Genomic DNA, 22,500 nt, shown 5'->3' with positions numbered 1-22,500 from the left:
GGACCCCAGGAACTACTGCCCCATTAGCCTGACAAGCCTGGTCTGAAAGGCCATGGAACGTATCATCATGAAACTTATAAACAAAAATATTGGTAATCTCCAAACTCTGGATCCCACCCAGTTTGGGTTTGTAAAAGGCAGATCATGTCTGCTAAACCTGATAGACTTCTTTGAAGCAGTCACCAAAGCCGTAGACAAGGGAAAGGTGGTTCACACAGCCTATCTAGATCTTGCCAAGGCTTTTGACACCATCCCCTACTCTGGAATTATAGATAAACTCACTAAACTAGGTATAAATCCCTATGTCACAAGATGGGTTGCCAACTGGCTCACTGACAGAACCCACACTGTGAAAGTAGCAGACTCCAAATCTGACTTCAGACCAGTGACAAGTGGAGTACCACAGGGTTCAGTCCTGGGTCCTCTCCTGTTTGGTATCTACTTCTCTGAAGTACAGGCTAACACAGAAGGTCTTTGGCTAATGAAGTTTACAGATGACTGCAAACTAGGAGCCATAATCGAAAATCCTAACGATGTGGACATCCTACAAAAGGGCCTCACTGAGACAGATGCCTGGTGTCAAGCCATGGCCTCAAGCTCAATGCCAAAAAGTGCATTGTCATCCCCTTTGCTAAAAACACTGTACCCATGAACTACAACATATGCGGTAGTATACTTAACACTGAAAGTGTGATAAGAGACCTTGGGACACAGGTGGACAGTAGTCTCTCCTTTGATAATCGCATCGCCACAGTAGTCAGGAAATCCTTCTGTGTGGCACACCTCATCACAAAAGGTTTCTCATCCAGAAAAAAAGAGGTCATTGTTCCCCTCTACTCATCACTCATTAGACCCATTACAGAGTACAATGCCCCTTTTGGTATGTACCTCACAAGACATCTACAACAACTGAAAAGGCTGCAAAAATACCTCACAAAGAAGATTACCGGCCTCAAACAGATGCCCTATGCAGACCGTCTCAAAAAACTCCAGCTTTACTTCATCTCATATCGCCTACTCAGAGGTGATCTCTGCCTAACATACAAAGCTATGTCAAACCCAGAGCTGTTGGACATGCTCCACTTAAAGAAATCCGAATCCCTCCGAGCTACACGCCCTAGGGACCTAAACCATGTCACCTCATTAAACAGAACATGCCAGAGGGATAGATTCCTGTCCCAAAGACTTCCCATACTCTGGAATAAACTACCTATCTCTATCAAACAAAGCTCCTCATTAGCACTCTTCAAGAAAAATCTTGATGATTGGATGGGAAATAGGAAATTCACCCCGGGGATCACCTCTGTGGCTCTGCTCAACAGTGGCACAGGAAAATAATTTTCTTGGGTGGCAAAAGCCAGGGTACCTTTTTGGCTGGGCTTGTATAGGCCCCAGGGTCGATAGCCTGGTATCTACCTATGAAGCTATGAACCTATGATTCATGAAGAGTGTAGGAACAGCACAACCATTTTACTTTGATTTGTGCAATGGGAGGTTGTCAGTGGTATATGACTGTACAGCTCTTAACAGTCACACTACTGACCATCTCTCTCAGTACAAACTGTAGCAAAGGCCTATGCCAGTTTTCATGTTATAATTCATTAAAGAGCACTGCAACATAGGTGAGCATTCCAGTGCTAATACTGACTCTACTGGTGCCTGCTGAAAATTCAACAACTGGAACTTTATAAGCAAAGGAATGAGGGAAATATTTGCACTAAGTCTGAGGCTGCATACACACACACACACACACACACACTCATATATATATATATATATATATATATATATAGAGAGAGAGAGAGAGAGAGAGGAATTGGAAATAAATGTTTCCTGCAACTAGTCCCTAATATAACATCAAGTTTTGCAATACTTTTTTGTTTTTTTTTCAGTTCCAGTTTATTTTAATCCTTTCGGTACCTGAAATTTCTGGTCTCACAGTTATGGTAGGAATCCAACCCCTGCTCCTGAATGAGACAAAGAATAACCACTGATTGCCTCTCTTGCCTGCACGTTATATAATATTGCATACAACTTGGTGTTTTAGGCCTAACAGCTCACGCATTTTTCTTTTGTTCTTGGCTTATACTTAGGCATTTACTTTCTTGGTAGCAAATATGTTGGGTCTAGGGCTAATCATGCATCTGAGTGCTTTCTTTGTATTTGGCTGCCTTATTCTTTCAGCGATGCTCCCCACAATATGTTACATGCCAGCAGTTTATTTTAAGTGTACAGTACTTATGTAAATGATACATAATACTACATATCTGTGAATCAAAATTGCAGTGGGAAAATAGGCAAATTGTAAAATGTTAATCTATCTCTGTGATTCATTGGAACCTGTCCAGAGGAAGGAGTTCTCTACCACACAGACTCCTTGCTGGGTATTTATTTTTAATTGGTTGTGCTGTTTCTGTAACAGTATATGCACCCCTACGTAACATTACGTTCAGCCCTATGTAACAGTACGTTCAGCCCTTCTCTCTACTCTCTAGTATTTTTTCATGTAGAGCATTTTATAGTTTGCAAGGAATATAATCTCAGCTTAGGATAAATCACCTTTTTAGCCTCTGGTCCAGTTTATAATGTGAATTATACTCATGTCAATGTGTGGGAAGAAGCTATGCTAACCTTATTTAACTGAAGTCAGAAGGTTATGAGGCCAGTGGTTCCCTTGTTTTAACTGAAGTCAGAAGGTTATAATGTCAGAGATTTCCTTGTTTTTCTTGTGCTGCTATCTTAGTTTCATAAAAAGAAGTGCTGATGTTTATTCGTTTTTAAGGTTTGCATCCGTCTGTTATGGGCATCTCCTCGTCTGCCTCCCTCACATCCTTACTGTGTGAAGTTCCTTGAAGTTTCGTTTTATACATCCTTACCATGCCCTTGAGTTGTATCTCAGACTATGTCTGCAAAGATTTGAAATGTGGGATCTGCATCTTGCAGAATTTCTATGGGTCGCTGTAAATTCCTACCCTGTAATTATGCCAATTTATTTAGGAGATCGACAAAATACATCTGTTCCAGTGATGGCCAGTACATTGCTGATTTATTGATATTTCCTGTTTAGTTTTATTATCATTTCCTGTATGTAGATAAACTGATTTCTTGTTTGTATGTATTGTTTTTACACTAAATTTAAACTGTTTGCTGAAAGAAAATAATTTTCTGACAACAGAGATATCCATTTATGATACTTGGGTTAAGTGAATTATCTGTAACAACGTAATCCTTTCAGCAGTCTTCTTGCTCCAGAAATCATCTATGCTTTCAAGATTTCTCATTACTTATATCTCTGTTTACTCATTTAGTTAAGGTTCTTAGAGAAAAGTGTGGTAAAGCAGGGCAGCTTTACAATCATAATAAAACACGGGATCTAGAGTCTTATTTAGCAGCAAACATCCAGTAAAATGTCAGCTAGAATAGCATGTTTATGTAACACAGTAAATAAACACACATCTTAAACTTACAATGTTGGAAAGGAGGTGTAATGAGTCATTAAGAACTTTCCACCAATGGGATCTAATTTTTACTTTTGTTAGGAGAGCTTTTACCTGAATTTAATTAGTAAGAGTTTTTCCATCTAAGGTAGATATATAAGAAAAAAATGTCTTTTCAGCTGCAAATTCTGCTGTGGTTATTATTATTCATCTTAGCAACCACCAGTTAAATGCAGCTGATATGGTTCCTGGTTCCAAGATAGTCCATATAACTAAGAAAATAAACAATACTCCAGCCTCTGAATATTAAACTTTTTTTTGTTAGTCTTGTTGCACAATAAACCTGTGAAGACTGAAACTTTTCTTAACTGCACAATGTAGCTCCTAGACATTCAAAAAGCCACGGCTTTCATTGGAATATAACAAAGAAGTGTTGTGCTTATTGTACAAAGTATGCTTTTTTGTGCTGCTTGGGTTCTGTATTTGATTTAATTCCACAGCAACATTTTGTCATTTTCTGTTCTTGTCCATTTACCTGTAGATGCAGGGTGATACTCATAGTCACTTACACACTTACATAGCCTGCATTTGTGCAGGTTTCAGACATGCACAAATGCAATGAAATTCAGAGAGTTTTGTTGCTTGTATGTGCAACACTTGAAAAGTCACAGAGACAGTCATATGCAATTGAATGTATAATGGCATTTCACTGAAGAGGTGTATGTAAATGTTACATTGTTAGGATGGTAATGGGGTAACTCTCCTGCATTTAGCAATTCAGAATCACATAGTGCTATGCAACTGGGTGTTATGCAGATAGGTTATAAAGAATCCTACATATGAACAGCAGGATTCTCTGCATGTAAAGTACTTGACATGCTGTAAAACACATTACATCTGTGTCTTTAAAAACAATAAACATTTAATGCCACAGAATAAATAGATTTAACTCTGAATTTTACAAGGCCTTTGCTGATGACCTTTTGTCATATTTGTGTCGTATAGCACAGTATCTCATGATCCCTAGCCTGAATTTGTTAGGATCTATGATATGAGCTGAAACAACATTAATACATAATGATGGGAAGGCTAGAACTAAACCTGAACACTGCAGACTACTTTCCATTTTGAATCTGAAGTTATCATAGTTTATCAAAAACATTGAATAAATATATTATGGATTATTTTTCTTAAATTCTAATGGCTCCTTTCAGGTTTTGTCTGGTTAAATCACTATATCAAGCCAACAGCTATTTGTAACCCATTATGCTATGTATGGAGGACCCAATTCCAAAAGAATTACACTGAGATCTGGCCCCCGGTGTAAGCCTGTTTATGGATAGGCTTTAGAGTGAAGTAAGTCATCTACACCGAGAACAAGTCCTTCGGAAACAAGACAGACTTGCATTGAGAGCAACTCTTTTGTAATCTAGCCCGGAGTATTTCAAGTCCTCCTTATATCAACCAGCTATCATAAAATGTGATGCCTGAAAAGCCTTTGGTTATATATTTTCACATGTTACATTATAAGTTTGCTGCTGCTTTAATTCAAATGAATCATAAATGATATTATCAAACACATGCCTGTACTTGAATAAATGATATGCACTCCCATAATTTTCCTTTTTCCTTAAATTTCAGTTATTTATGAGGGCACAACAAGACTTGTTTCTTCCAGTTTCCTACTTTGGAGTCACATTGCATCCCCCTCTTGTACATGCCAGAAGTCAGAAAGTGGTGTAAACATAGACATTGCAATAGGTGTTGTTATTGTTAATGCAGCTTATTTAATTTTGCTGACTAATTTTATGATATAGACATCAAAAAAGTAAAACGAGCTTTGGAACATGAGGAAAATATCATTTAACATAGGATTATTTGTGATAAATTATAACAAATAATTTACTATGATATTAGTCTGCTTCTAAAGTAGTTTCTGTGCTTGTATCTGACACATTCAATCATTTGTATACACGGTATAAGTAAAAATTTGATCTAACCTCTTTATATAGAATCATTACCTGTCATTAATTGAATCAAGTCTTACACAGTAAATTCTTCTCTCTACTAGGATCAGTTAATATAGTCAAAATGAATATTCTTCCACATGAATAGTCACTTGGTAGTTTCGGAACAACATCACCCCAAATTACATGTTAGACTTGAATTTTGCCAAGATTGACTAGTATATTATCTTTTGCAAATTTTGTTAATTTGTATTACCATTTGTATGACTCAGATTTACTTCATGGAAGTGTAAGAAGTAATTTATTTAAATGTAAAACTAATATTGAATGGGCATTATTCATGAAGGTAAAATAGTTTTTTCAAGAATTTTATTATTACTATTATTATTTCCATCTGTTGTTTTTTTTTTTTTAATTAGAAGCTTTTTAAACTGTTAGAAGTTAAAAGCATGAGTTTTTCCTCAGTTTTAAAAATGCTAGCTGGTAGAATAAACTACAGGAAAAACTTGCGTCTTTATATTCCTCAACAGAATTGAGTTAAAATTGCTACAGATATTATATAGTATACAAAACATCCTGTAAAGCAAAAGGGGAAATGACTTGCAAAAATCCTTTCATATCTCTGTAGCAAATGAACTTTTTCCTAATGTGTTGAAAATACAAATGCACAAATCATGCCAGAATGCAGATATTCAGTACATGATTATTTATGGTGTCTGCTACTCACCTTTTAAGCTGATATTAATGAGGTACAATGAAGACTTTATGTTGGCATTAACACATAGCTGTGGCTTTGTCTCATTGTTGCTTAGATTCCATTAGAATTTGTATAAAACATTTATGTTCCCTGCTCTTCCACAGTTTTTATTAGATATGTTAAAGCAGTACTCAAATCAAGGTTTTGTCTGTACTTACAGGAGCCAAACACTAAAAAAATAAAGTCTCATCAAGGTCTGTTTTTTTTTTCACTGTCTAAATAGTGGTCATATTATTATAACATGCTAGAGTGACATAGTTAGCTTGTTAGTTACTTTGTTAAGTTACTTGATTAATGAAATGAATAATACAATACATATTTTCTTTTCATATGGAGATGAAGGTACTGTTTTTTAATTTCCTTTTCCCTCACAGTCTCTCTCTCTCTGTCTCCACTTTTAATTAATTTGTTTACATTTGCTTTTGTTTGTTATCATATTCTCAGGGTACTGTTCTTGTATTTATTGGTATGATTTTAATAAAACAAGAGGCAGATATACTTTGTATTAAGTTTGGGAATCATACTTTCAATAGCTGCAAGCATAGCAATCTTGGCCTCTTATATCAGAGGAAAAAGCTTATAAATGTAAAAGAAAAAAATGGTCACTTCTTTCTGAGCCTGAAATCCTTTCTAGTTCTTTGGTCATGGGCTCTACATATAGTAACAGATAATACTACATTGATATTGTAAAAGCATAAGCAAGGAGTTATATATATTCATATGTCCATATGTGTTTACTAGGCTATTCATCTGTGAGGATCTTAAGAAGCCTAGATTTACATATCCATGGTAGATTTTAATCCTTATATTTTACATGTGAAAAACCCAGAGAGGGAATATACAAGGATAAGTTGGGAAATTTACATTTTCCATATCCATGAGGGAGAGGGGTGCTTAACAGAGGCAAATTTGAGGTTATCCATCCATGATGACTGGTAAATCACTGGAACCACCACGAAGTAAAAATTGAACAAATAGTTTATTTAGAGAGAAGAACAAGCGCTTTCACGCACTTTGCTAGTGCGCTTCATCAGGCTACATTAAACAGGGCTGATCCTTATCCTTATATACAAAATAACCACCCTAATTGGCAAATGATTTAAACAATCAAGCAAATTGATGCACACTAACAAGACTTATCTCCATTTTGAGTAATCATAGTGATTAATGCTTGCTCTAGTTATATCCAACTTGATCAAAAGTAATATAGATATACGTGTAATAATATAATTACTTTCAATTTAAAATCACTTTATCTCAAAACAAAATATTTTTAATAAAAACCCTACTTCCGAATACCAATCAGAATAAAAGCATTGTCATGTATTTAATCAGCATAAACTACATCATTCCATATTCACCATATATGGATTACAAATTCACTCAAAAAGTAAGTATGGATTGCAAAAAGCAAAATATGTACAGCAAATAAACCATATGAACCTGTGTAAAATGAGCATACATAAATAAACAATATGCAAGGGTCTGACAGGATAAACAGAAAAGGGGGGGGAGGAAAGAGAGGGGCGGGGGAAGGGGGAAGGGGAGGGGTAAAGAGAACAAAGAGGAAGAGGGAAAGGGGAGGGGGGAGGGGGAGGAGGGAAGAAGGAAAACAAAGCAGAAGAAACAAAAGCAAAATGAACAGAAAACCCTAACTGGGAAAATAAGGGAAAAACACCTATAATCAACAAAACTACAAGAGCATCTCATAACAAACCTAAATATAGAGATCAATCATGAATAAATTGAGAATATTAGTTATAATATATATTTAAAAACATTTATTGTTTATAAAAGTGCAGGTCTAATACTAAGGGCCGAATTCAAACCAGGCTCTATATGAGCCCTGAGGTTTAAAATCCACTTTAGTTCATTCAATTCAAGAGCCCCTACTAGGTCCCCTTCCCTTCTATTTGGATGTAGAATCTGTAAGACCCTAAACTTAAATACATGAGCCGGAAATAATTGGCAGTGTTTGGCCAAGGCATTGTTGGTATTTGCTTTTCTTATATCGTACACATGGTTATAAACGCGATCCTTAAGTCTACGTGTGGTCATTCCCACGTAGTAGGCTTCGCAATTTTCACATGTGGCCAAATAAACGACATTAGTTGTGTCACAAGTGGCATAGAATTTCGGTTCAAACACCATCCCTATCTCTATACGCTCAAATTTCTGCACAGTTGAAATGAATTTACAAATACAACATCTCCTACAGGGAAAAGTTCCCTGCCTGAATCTCATTCTGATGTCTAGGGGTTCAATTTTCACCTTCTCCCTGCACAACAATCTTTTAAGATTAAAACAATTGCTATATCTAAAACTTGGTCTCCCCCCCACTATTTTTAACAAATCTTTATCCATACTAAGTAGTTTCCAGTTCTTACAAATAATATCTTTTATATAGCTTACATCATTTGTATATTTAAGATCATATTGGACCTTATTTCTCGTATTTCCGGAATACCTACCGGAAAACCATTTCTTAGATGCTGCTCCATGAATGGGGGTAGTATTATTTCTATAATTCATAATTAACTGGGATGGATATCCCCTAACCAAAAAACATTTAGCCTGAAAATCCAAAAGACAATTTTCATCTTCAACACTATCACAGAGTCTAACTACCCTCGACATTTGATTTTTAACCACGTTGGGAAAGATATGTCTTGGATGCATACTCTCATAATGGAGTATGCCATTCCTCCAACATGGTTTTCTATACAAAGACGTGGTAATCTCATTCAAAGCATTCTTAATAATAGTAATATCAAGGTAGTTCACCTCTGTAAGAGAGTATTCAAAAGTAAATTCCAGGAACGTTGTGGTTGATCCCATATAGTCTACAAAATCACTTAAAGACTCAACACTTCCATTCCAGAAAAGGAGAATGTCGTCTACAAATCGCCTGTATAGAATGGCATTAGCTCTATATCTGTCATCATTGAAAATAAACATTTTCTCCCATTGATATATTGCTAAATTAGCATAGGCATTAGCACAGGGGGTGCCCATGGCCACCCCCCATGTTTGCCTAAATACCCTATCCTGAAACAGAAAGATATTATTACTCAGTGTTAGGTCCAAGAGAGTACAGACTGTCAACTGGTCATTAGTATCTAGGTCGCTCAATTCAGTTAGACAACTCCTAACTGCATCAACACCAAACTCGTTAGGTATGCTAGTAAACAAGCTCTTTATATCTAGCATAACCATCAGAGTATCAGGTCTTAGACTTTCAAGTAGGGAAACATCTTTCAAATCTTCCAGTAAATTAAAGGAATTCTTCAATATGGTAGGTATAATGCCTACCAATGGGCCTATTTTTGACTGCACAAACTGAGAGGCATGTTCAGTAACCCAAAGTTTCCCAGACACTATGGGTCGTAGGGGCGGTGGATGTACCCCTTTATGTATCTTGGGAAGTCCTTTAATAAGAGGGATCAATGGCGCCTCAATAATTAAATAGTCATACAAACATTTGTCAACACACCTGGTCATTAAAAGATCATACAAAGTGTCGTGCACATTTCTGATGATGGAGCTTACCTCAGCTTTACTTATTAGAGAATAAGCTATATCGTCTTCTAACATTTCATTCATCAGATCATGGTATAAAACAACATCCATTGCTACTACCCCCCCCCCCCCTTTATCAGCAGGTCTGAAAATCAAGCTAGCATCATTACATAAAGACTGAAGAGCTTGCTTCTGTGCAGCATTCAAATTGACAAAAAGACGTTTATGTTTCTCTTCCTTATAATATAGGTAAAAGTCATGTTCACAGGCTCGTTGAAAACATTCAATGGAGCCTGGTAGATGCGGCACAAAAGTACTTTTTCTTTTCAGCACTGTTGTGTTGTAAATGGCAACATCGTTGTCAGAATCATTGTATAAAACTTTGAGAGCTACTTTCCTAGTAAACTTGCGAAGCATAATAAGGGTGTCAGATAAATCACTCCCTCTAGAGGGAATGAAGGAAAGGCCCCTATTCAACACAGAGCATTCAGCCTCAGTAAAATCTTTAGATGACAAATTAAAAAATAACGTATTCAATACTTCTTTCTCCTGGACTCTCGATTTTCGCCCGATAACTTGCGTTTGCCCCTTCCTCTGCTCGTTGAGCGCTCCTGTACCCGATTCTTGTAGGGTAGCGGAAAATTTAAAGCAGCCGCTACTCCTGGGGCAGTATTCATAGCATGCCCATTACACTTAGGTCTTGCTCCTGTTGTCACTGTTGTTTTGAGGCACTGCTGGTTACAGGGAATGGAGGAAACAGATGAAGTAATATCTCCATCTAAGTTGGTGGAGATTAAAGTACTATTGTTAGAGGCATCATTCAATGTTTCAGGCATATTGGTCGCACTGGGTGTGCTAGGCTGAGCGTTATCAACTTGCTCACTGTTTTCCTCTGAAGCAACCGCTTCATTAAACCTCGGCCACACAAAAATGCGGCCGAACTGAAAGTCATTACAGTCCCGCTTAAGCTTCCTAAGTTTTGTTTGTTCTAACTTGTTACTATAATGCATAAGTTGTCTCAGCATATTGTTTAGTCTAGACATACAGAAGTCACTTTTATATAATAAAGTGATGTTCTTATGCTCACCTTCAACTTTGGTAATGAGTTCATCCTCTATGGGCTGAAAGTAATCAATAAGTAGGCGAATATAATTGTTACCAAGATCTATGTTCAGTTGTTGCCACCTCCGCAAGAGTTCCGGGTGAGCATCTCCATAGCTCGGCATGCAGAGGACGCGCATGCCTCGTGGAATAACTTTAAAATGAAGGCACGCTTCAAGGTGCTTCCTCTGCCAGATCAGCCGATGTAGCTTATAGAGGTCATTTTCTAATGTTCTCAATAGCCCATAGAATTCTTGTAAGTTTTCGGTATTAGAGACAGTAGCAGATGGAAAATGACCTTTCACATCAAAGTTTAAAAGCGGATTCTCCTGTTGATGGAAAAGTCCATTCCAGTTCTCGGCATCTCCTGTGCCTACGGGATTATAGTCAAGCTCAATGCTCGGCATTTCCATCGTGTGTTGGTCAACTAGGAAGAAAACAATAAGGACCAATACTATCAGCACAAAACCCAGTGCGACCATCCAAAGGTTTCCAGCGAAAAAAGATGAACAACGATGATGACTGGTAAATCACTGGAACCACCACGAAGTAAAAATTGAACAAATATCTTATTTAGAGAGAAGAACAAGCGCTTTCATGCACTTTGCTAGTGCGCTTCATCAGGTTACATTAAACAGGGCTGATCCTTATCCTTATATACAAAATAACCACCCTAATTGGCAAATGATTTAAACAATCAAGCAAATTGATGCACACTAACAAGACTTATCTCCATTTTGAGTAATCATAGTGATTAATGCTTGCTCTAGTTATATCCAACTTGATCAAAAGTAATATAGATATACGTGTATAATATAATTACTTTCAATTTAAAATCACTTTATCTCAAAACAAAAATATTTTTAATAAAAACCCTACTTCCGAATACCAATCAGAATAAAATCATTGTCATGAATTAATCAACATAAACTACATCATTCCATATTCACCATATATGGATTACAAATTCACTCAAAAAGCAAGTATGGATTGCAAAAAGCAAAATATGTACAGCAAATAAACCATATGAACCTGTGTAAAATGAGCATACATAAATAAACAATATGCAAGGGTCTGACAGGATAAACAGAAAAGGGGAGGGGGGAAGGGGGAGGGGAAAGAGAGGGGCGGGGAAAGGGAGGGGTAAAGAGAACAAAGAGGAAGAGGGAAAGGGGAGGGGAGAGGGAAGAAGGAAAACAAAGCAGAAGAAACAAAAGCAAAATGAACAGAAAACCCTAACTGGGAAAATAAGGGAAAAACACCTATAATCAACAAAACTACAAGAACATCTCATAACAAACCTAAATATAGAGATCAATCATGAATAAATTGAGAATATTAGTTATAATATATATTTAAAAACATTTATTATTTATAAAAGTTTGGCATTAACACATAGCTGTGGCTTTGTCTCATTGTTGCTTAGATTCCATTAGAATTTGTATAAAACATTTATGTTCCCTGGTCTTCCACAGTTTTTATTAAATATGTTAAAGCAGTACTCAAATCAAGGTTTTGTCTGTACTTACAGGAGCCAAACACTAAAAAAATAAAGTCTCATCAAGGTCTGTTTTTTTTTTCACTGTCTAAATAGTGGTCATATTATTATAACATGCTAGAGTGACATAGTTAGCTTGTTAGTTACTTTGTTAAGTTACTTGATTAATGAAATGAATAATACAATACATATTTTCTTTTCATATGGAGATGAAGGTACTGTTTTTTAATTTCCTTTTCCCTCACAGTCTCTCTCTCTCTGTCTCCACTTTTAATTAATTTGTTTACATTTGCTTTTGTTTGTTATCATATTCTCAGGGTACTGTTCTTGTATTTATTGGTATGATTTTAATAAAAAAAGAGGCAGATATACTTTGTATTAAGTTTGGGAATCATACTTTCAATAGCTGCAAGCATAGCAATCTTGGCCTCTTATATCAGAGGAAAAAGCTTATAAATGTAAAAGAAAAAATGGTCACTTCTTTCTGAGCCTGAAATCCTTTCTAGTTCTTTGGTCATGGGCTCTACATATAGTAACAGATAATACTACATTGATATTGTAAAAGCATAAGCAAGGAGTTATATATATTCATATGTCCATAGGTGTTTACTAGGCTATTCATCTGTGAGGATCTTAAGAAGCCTAGATTTACATACCCATGGTAGATTTTAATCCTTATATTTTACATGTGAAAAACTCAGAGAGGGAATATACAAGGATAAGTTGGGAAATTTACATTTTCCATATCCATGAGGGAGAGGGGTGCTTAACAGAGGCAAATTTGAGGTTATCCATCCATTTAACTAAATTATCTCTGAACAGACTAAGAAAATTACTTTGCTTTATTTGGAGTAGAAGACAGTTCCATAAAAGCAGTATTCACTGTGATACAAACTTATTACTCCAATATGTTGTATTTATTTTGCAAAACAGATTGAGATACCACTGGACTTGAAAATATGTAATAAGTCTGACAGAACAGGGTCTCTTGAAGCTCTAAATGCAAGGCAAAGGTCACCTCTCAGTAGACCGTACAATACCGAGTAGGCAAGGCTTTGAAATTGTCTGCATAATTTTTATGATTTAAGCCCTTGATTTTCTTTTAGTAATAGAACATTGTTGTCATTCCAGTTGTGACAAGTATTTGGACACGTATATGTAGAATGTGGCATCATAGTCAATAATTGGTCTAACAAATGCCCAAGTACAGCGAAAAGATTACATTTCTGGATCGGGGCACGATGCCTTTAAATAGAAGCTGTGTTATGAAAAACAGACTTCCTTACAACAGAAAATACAAGGTGTTCAAAGACCAGTTCTTTGCTGATACTGGTTCGAAGATCCCTGACTGCAGGTTTTCAGGGGTGTATTGTCAATATGATAGTTACAAGGGGAGTCATGTTTGCTGAATAACACCATTATACACTTCTTGGAATTAGTTTTAGTCCATGGGGTTGACCACAGTTATTTATTAAGACAAACCTTCTTGGAGGATCTTGGTATCCTCTGATGAGTTGATGGTGACACCAAGCTCACTGTTGTCTGTAAATCTGGTCAGTCACAAACCCCTAAGATTAACTTTGACCTCCAAAACGTAAATGCCAAAGAGGAGTGGCACAAGGACTAAACCATGAGATCCACTTCTAGTGGACTTTTTGAAGAGATAGAGCCACCCAACCTAACTGTTTAAATTCTATTTGGGAGACAGTTTGTTATCCAAGGAGTTACACAGGGATTAACATTTAGCTGGAAAGTTTATCTATGATACCCAAGTGTGGTATGGTGTTGAATGCATTTTTTAGGTCTAGATCTATGGTATGCACTGTTTTGCCCTGAGCTATTGCTACTGCAACATTTTTGAAGAAGTCAACCAGGTTAAGTAGGCAAGACCTGCTGTTGATAAATCTGTACTGGGTTGAGCCAAGAGAATGTAGGTGACCTATATACTTATTTATTAATTTCATAATGATCCTTTTCATAGCCTTATAGATGACACTGGTCAGGTTTATGGGTCTAAACGTAGCCTGTTACACTGAACTCCCACCTTTCAGCAAGGGAATACCATTTCATAACCAGTTGTGTAGACAGTCTATATCTTAACCCAACAAAATAGAAACAGATACATTCAGAAGAAAATTGTCACTCTTTCTGTCACAAATGGACACACTGCAGAACATTTCTCTGTATAAAGTAAAAAACAAGGGCTGTCCAGTGACATACTTGCTTGAATCACACTAGAACAACCACATCTCATCATTTTACTCCAAGTTACCTCATTCTTTGGCAGTGGCAGTGAGCACTTTCTCAGGTCTTGTAATCAAGACATTCCTTTTGCATTTTTTCCAATATCTGTGTGACGATGTGAGGTATTGCCAGCTATGCCAATAGAAGTAGGACAGTGGATGTGTAACATATGCCAGCACAGCAGGCTGGAATTCACTAAAGAATTATATGTCATTTGTATATCAAACTGATTTGTATAGTTGCTTGTGTTGAAAATGTATTTGTAAAACTGGTTGTGTTACAAATGCACCAACAGTGTGCCCTGCTGGACAGAAAAAGAAATATACATGTATTAGTGTAACTGTTTAAATGTACATGTTTTAACAGATGATACTGGAAGAGAAGAGGTTACTCTCAAAATTTGAAAATAGTTTGAAATTAAATTACCTGGGTTAGGCCATAAAGATTGTATCTTACAGTCCTCAATGCAGCCAGAGACAAAATGTATGTACTAAGAAGCTTCCTGGATTGTCATTGGGGTGAACTAAATGCTACTGTGGAAGGGTGGAGGTTTAAAATTGTTTTATGACTTCCAGGAGCTGCAGTAGATCTTAGCAAGGCTGTCTCTCTCTCTCTGTATTATTGACACATATGTGCTAAATCCTGACAGCTTCTAGTCAAGGGGGAAGCATAGGAAGCAGGAGTCAGATAACCAGATGTATGTGATGTAATTCTGTAGTCCATCACTAAAAATAATATTTTAATACTAGGTGAGACTGAAGTGTCATGGCACTCTGTTTTTCTAACCTGACAAAGAAGGTCCTCTCGCCTTCTTTATCTTGCCTTGCTCTAGGAAGTAACCAAGGAATAATATTTCTTTATATCAGTCAGGAAAATATAATGAGATTAGTTAAGTATTGTTTTTTTTCTGTAACTGTGAGAAACATCTGTTGAATTTCACTATGGAAAGTCATCCCTGGTTTGGCACCTATGTCTCTAATGGACACAGGCAACCTGTAAATGGTTCATCTCCTAGGCTCTAGCTTGTAAATGTTTCATCTCCCAAGCCCCTACTTACACTTATCAGGGGTATCAGGACTTGCCAGAGGTTTGGGATGCATGGCTAGGCTTAAAAAACCCTTCTAGTCTTTAGCCTAGTAAACAACTATAAACCTATGAACATGTCCACCTGTGTTATTTTTAACATTTCCTGTGAGTGAAACTCTGGTGTTTATTGTAAATAGATTGTAAATAGATATTTAGTATTTTAATGTTCTTTTATTATTTATTATTAAATATATTTAAACCTCTCATTGTGGCTGGTCCTTTAGAGAATATCTTAACCTTTGAGACTACTTATATCTATTGGTGACACTGTGGCCACTCCTGAAAGCTTGGCTGTTTGGTCAAATTTGCCATTTGTATTAATATTAATTTTACTCAGTATAATTGGATACTCTTGCAAGATCCTTAGAGTAGCTGGCTTTGGAGTAACTGGTGGTGGTGGAACTACCTTATAGTCTGGGCAGAAGGGTTAATAGCTAGTGAATCTTTGCCAGCTTTTCACAGGTGTGTGTGTGTGTGTGTGTGTGTGTGTTGTGTTTGTGTGTGTTTGTATGTGTGTGTGTGTGTGTGTGTGTGTGTGTGTCAAATTTCAAAGTGTGTGTGTGTCAGCTGCTTGGAGCAGGGACACAAAGCACTTGTTTCAAAGAGGGGGTGCCGGAGGACTTGACTTGGACACTCGGCTGATGACCCAACCCTACAGCTGTGCCTGTGGGAGTTTCACTGGGGATCTGGAGAAAGACAGAGAGAGGAGCCATCCCCCAGACAGACTGTGTTCCCTGTGTACTCTTAAGGGAAATGGTGCTTGATGTAGAGAGCTGTATCTGGAAATACTGAATGTATCCATTTTTGTTCCAAGTGAACATCCCTTTCCAGTGCAAGTCATCAGGACTTGGGTTCCTTGATTACTGGCCCAGACTGGAAACATCACATACTGGTGACAGTGGTGGGATATTAATTGAACTTCTGTAGCCTGTAGGCAGTTGTCACTAAAGGTGTGTCCTCTCAGCAGCCACAATGTAAACATTCAGAGTTTCATTAGCACAACAGTTTTATTTACATTTTTGTTAGTTTAGTTTAGTAAGAGAAAGCAGGCAAAGATGTCAACAGGGGATTATGGCAAGCTGACAAAGAACTGTATACAAAAAAACACGGACTAGCCGCAACCAATAAACAGAACTGGAACCAAAGCCCAAATGTAGAAATGGCACAAACGAGGCAGATGCAGTCTTAGCGCTTTCTTCCACTTTAATCAAATGTGAACTTCTTCAGAAACATGTGCCCTCCCCAACACATGTCTTTTGAATCCCACAAACAGGATATGATGTCAACGTATAGTTCGCAATGATGAAATGTCTAAGTACACATAAATACAACTATAATTATATACATTTATGTAAAAACTATGTTAATTCAGTAAAATAACTTCTATGAAAAATCTGCTGTCAGACTTACATTGAATAATCAGTATAAAAACACAATGCTGAATGAAACATTGAATTAAATTAGGTAATGCTAGATATTTCTGGTAATATAAACTCAGTAATGTTGGAATAATCTTACAACTACTATGTGATATCAAACAATGTTATTTATACAACAAAAAACATTTGATATTAATAACTTCATTGAGCCCTGGGTGTTGATCCGCCCCTAACAGTAATTGCCAAATGCTCTCTTTTTGCTCTAATTTGTTATTGATGTCCCCCATGAATGTCACTTTGTCTATATGATCCAAAACATGAAACTCAAACTTTTTGAAATCTCTACAAACTAAGGAATGCCTTGCCAGTGCATTGTTTCTATCCCTATTTTTGATAGCTAAGTTATGTTCGTAAATCCTTCTCTTTAAAACTCTGACAGTTTTACCCACATAGTAACATGCACATGATGCACAGCAAGCCAAATATACCACAAATTCACTGTTACAGTTGAAGTATTTCTTTGCCCAGAAAGTTTTTCTAGAATGTTTCAAAGTGACAAATGAACTATTACTCAAGAATCTACATTGTCTACAATTGGTACATGCAAATGTGCCTTTTTTAATAAGATCTCTAGACTTCATTACAGAACTGTTGTTAGTGTGTTCTAACATTTTCTTAATGTTAGTAACTGTTTTATATGTAAACAATGGTTTCATCCCTACACTTTTGACTAGTTCTTGATTACCTAAGATTATTCTCCAATTTATTTCTATAGTTTTCCTGATTTCTTCAACTTCATTAGTTATAGGAAGTGGAAATGCAGTATGGAACTCACTATTCTCATTTTTATTGGCATTCTCATGCCTTTGATGTAATACTCTTGGTGCTTCGACAGAAATATCTGTAGCTAATAATATAGGTTTTGCTACACCTTGTCTGAGTAATTTTACTTCCTTCTCTAGTTTTTTTATCCAATTGTGATTATATCCTCTTATTATAAACATATCTCTCAATTTTATAAGTTCTTGCAAGAAAACTATGTCATTTGTAGTCAGCCTACTGAGTCTGATCATTTGTCCCTTCACTACACTTTTTTTCATATGTTGTGGATGTAAACTTGTCTTATGGAGATATTGGTTAGTAAAGTAAGATTTCCTATAAACTTTACTTGTAATGGTACCAGTATTATCACTGATACCCAGATCTAAATCCAGAAAATGTATATTTCTACCAAATTCTCCGAGTTTCTGCTACTATGTGGGTAAAACTGTCAGAGTTTTAAAGAGAAGGATTTACGAACATAACTTAGCTATCAAAAATAGGGATAAAAACAATGCACTGGCAAGGCATTCCTTAGTTTGTAGAGATTTCAAAAAGTTTGAGTTTCATGTTTTGGATCATATAGACAAAGTGACATTCATGGGGGACATCAATAACAAATTAGAGCAAAAAGAGAGCATTTGGCAATTACTGTTAGGGGCGGATCAACACCCAGGGCTCAATGAAGTTATTAATATCAAATGTTTTTTGTTGTATAAATAACATTGTTTGATATCACATAGTAGTTGTAAGATTATTCCAACATTACTGAGTTTATATTACCAGAAATATCTAGCATTACCTAATTTAATTCAATGTTTCATTCAGCATTGTGTTTTTATACTGATTATTCAATGTAAGTCTGACAGCAGATTTTTCATAGAAGTTATTTTACTGAATTAACATAGTTTTTACATAAATTTATATAATTATAGTTGTATTTATGTGTACTTAGACATTTCATCATTGCGAACTATACGTTGACATCATATCCTGTTTGTGGGATTCAAAAGACATGTGTTGGGGAGGGCACATGTTTCTGAAGAAGTTCACATTTGATTAAAGTGGAAGAAAGCGCTAAGACTGCATCTGCCTCGTTTGTGCCATTTCTACATTTGGGCTTTGGTTCCAAAGCTGACAAAGAACCAGTTGTCCAAGGTGTGTGAAGCAAAAGGACTGGTGCATGCCAACCTGACTAAACAGCAAATGATTTTAGTCTTTGAGCAGCCCAGATTAGCAACCAGGAGAATAACCAGTGTGGTGATGGCGATTTGCAACCTTCAGAATCAGGACAGTTCACCTTTTCCTCAGAGGACTTAAAAATCTGTCTGGAGTTAAAGAGTCTTGAACTAGAGGCCAAATGTTTGGAATTAGAATCAGCAGAGAGACTGTGTCATTTGGAAGCTGAAGAAAATGAGAGACTGCAGAGTTTGGAGGCCAAAGAAAATGAGAAACCACATCAACATGAGAGGGAGATGCTGACTCTTTGCCAGGGTCATGAAGGTAATGGGGAAGGGAATAACCAAATGCCAGAAGCAATAAAGCTCAGTAAATTTCCACAGTTTACAGGGGGTGATAATTTTGATAGTTTTATTCATATATTTGAAAGAGCATGTAAACAGTATAATGTTTACCAAGGGCTCTGTGTATGGTTCCTGACCTCCTTACTCCATGGTAAAGCTGTAACTGCTGTTTCTAAATTATCTGATATTGATTGTTTATACTGTGATAAGATAAAGAAATGTTTACTTGAATGTGTTAAGTTAACACCCAAAGCTTACAGAAAAAAAAGTTTTGTGAGCATAGACCCAAAGCTGATGGAAGTGTGTGTGATTATATTGTTGAGTTAAGCACTTACTTTCATAGGTGGGTGAGTGGGTGTCAGGTCACCATTTTGAAGGGCTGGCAGACTTTTTGGTGAGGGAACAAGCCCTTAGCACTTTGTCTGAGGACATGAGAATCTGGTTGGCAGACAGAGTGTAACTCTGCAGATGAGGTGGGGAACAAGGGGCATCTCTACTTAGCAAATAGGACATCACTGCACTGGAAGAGGATACCTGGTGCTGCACATGGATATAAGAGAACCCCTAGTGGGCAACCTAAACCACTCTAACAGAGTCCAGCAGTAACAGGAAGCCACTAGTTCATGTACATGGCCAGGAACAAGGATTAAATATTTTAAATGTAACCAGTGGGGCCATGTATCATATAGATGTCCATGGAGGCAAATTGGGAAACAAAAGGTAGGTGGGGGAGCCAGCATGTGGGGATAACAGTAAGCCAGTGGTAAGTTGTCTGGAGAAAACAGGGGTACCAAACTACCATCAGAAGTTATATACTATCTTAGTGGATGCCAAGCAGGCCACTGCTAAGAGAGACACTGCCTCTGGCATAACCATTGTGAAGCCTGCAGTGGTTAAAGTGGAGCAGTACTTGCTTGTGCAGTCCACTCCAGTCAGAGCTTTAGGATGGACCCCATTCCAAATGCCTTTGACTAGGGTTCACCTTGACTGGGAGGGTGGAAAGGGAAGCAAGCAAGTAGGTGTGTTTGAGTTTATCCCTGCAGATGTCTTGATAGAGAATGATATTGATAATACAGTACCTTGTTTGCATGCAGTTACATGCAGTCAAGATTGGAGACAGGCATGTAGGTCTGGTAGCCTGGGGAGACCAGAAAACAGGGCTAGTGAGGTGGCTATTTCAGGGAGGGAGCTACACTGTAGTAGTGAGCCTGAAGGTGAGCCACAGCTGGCGGTAGGTACTGATGTTCCATTGGAAAGAGTGACTGCAAGGGCAGAGATAAGTGGTAGTACCCAGGCTGACAGAGAGACACTGCTGTCAGAGGATACCAGACTTATTGTGGAAGGGGAGCTGGGAAGAGTTACAAAGATAGAGTTGAGAGAGGCTCAGCTCTCGGACTCTACACTAAGAGGCTTGAGGGAGGTAGCTAGGGCGGTGACTGATTCTCAAAGAAAATGGGAGTCTGTATACTGGAACAAAGGGTTACTGTACAGAGAGTGGACCCCTGATGGAGGGCTAGAGGGTGAGGTAATACAGCAGTTGGTAGTGCTTACAGCCTACAGTTTAGCACTTCTAGCTGTAACTCATGACATTCCTTTTGCAGGTCATATGGGCATAAAGTGTACCAAGAGAAGTATTATGCAGAACTATTGGCCTGGGCTTGCAAGGGATGTAACTGGGCACTGCGGGACCTGTGAGCAATGCCAAAAAGTAGGCAAGGGAGGAGACAAGGTCAAGGCTCCTTTGATGCCTTTCCCTGTGATTGTGGAGCCATTTTAGAGGGTAGGTGTGGCTATTGTGGGACCACTGGGTACTCCAAGCTCCACAAGAAAGAAGTGTATCCTGGAGGTAGTTGATTATGCTACTAGATACACTGAGGCGGCTCTGTCCTCCACAAAGGCACAGAACATGGCAAATGTTTTGTTAGATATTTTCAGCAGGATAGGTTTCCCAAGAGAAATACTGACAGAGATGTCAATCTCATGTCAGACCTGTTGGCTTATCTTTGGAAATGCTATGGGGTGAAGCACCTAAAAAACACCCCCTACTATTCCCAGACTATTGGGCTTGTGGAGAGGTTAAACTCTACACTAAAGACCATGCTATGGGCATTTGTAGACCAGTTTAAGAGAGAGTGGGACAAATATTTACTCCATATGCTGTTTGCATACAGAGATACACTCCAGGAATCCAAAGGTTTTTCACCCTTTGAGTTGCTGTATGGGCATAGGGAGAGGGGGATTTTATATCTGATTCATAATGAATGGGAGGGTGAGTGTGAATGCCACAAGGTGTCTGTTGTGGCATATGTCCTAAACCTCAGGACAAGGCTTAGGGAGATCATGAGCTTGGCCCTGGAGAACTTGGCAGGAGCCCAACAGCAGAAAAAGGTCTGATATGACAGGAATGCTTGAGCCTGAGAGTGGGACAGCAGGTCATGGTTCTCATTCCTGTCAAACACAACAAGCTGCAGGCAGCTTTGGAGGGACCCTTCAAAGTGGTAAGGAAGGTCAGTGATGTTAACTACATGGTAGAACTGCTAGGCAGGATTCAGGGGCACAAATTGTATAATGTTAACTTGATGAAGATATACCATGACAGGGAGGCCCTTGTGCTAAGTATTTGCAGTAGGAGGCAGGAGGAGTCTGAGGGGGATCTATGGCTACAGCAAGCCAGCCAGCAAAATACCAAGTTACTATGGTGGAGCCTAGGGTTGCAGGCATATGATATGACAGTGCAGCACCATAGTGGGGTTAGCAATTGCAATGCAGGTGGGTTCTCAAGACAGGGAATGGGTTACTGCATTCTCAGATAGGCTTATTCCTCTCAAGCAATGTTTCTCCAGGGTCACTTGAGAAACTATCTTGAGTCTTCAAAGGGGGGAGAAATGTGACAATGTCAGGTATTGTCAGGTATGCCAGGAGAAGTAGGGCAGTGGATATGTAACATATGTCAACATAGCTAGCTGGAATTTTGTAAATAATTTTATGTCATTTGCATATGAAATTGATTTGTACAGATGCTTGTGTTGAGAAATGTATTTGTAAAGCTGATTTTGTTAAAAATGTACAAACAGTATGCCCTGCTGGACAGAAAAAGAAATATATATGCATTATTGTAACTGTATAAATATATATGTTTTAAAAGAGTGTACTAAAAGAGAAGAGGTTAA

Source organism: Protopterus annectens, chromosome 17.part0 (genome assembly GCF_019279795.1).
Source record: "Protopterus annectens isolate FY-2018-M chromosome 17.part0, PAN1.0, whole genome shotgun sequence".
NCBI classification, from domain to species: domain Eukaryota; kingdom Metazoa; phylum Chordata; order Ceratodontiformes; family Protopteridae; genus Protopterus; species Protopterus annectens.
Note: the sequence above shows the minus strand (reverse complement) of the source record.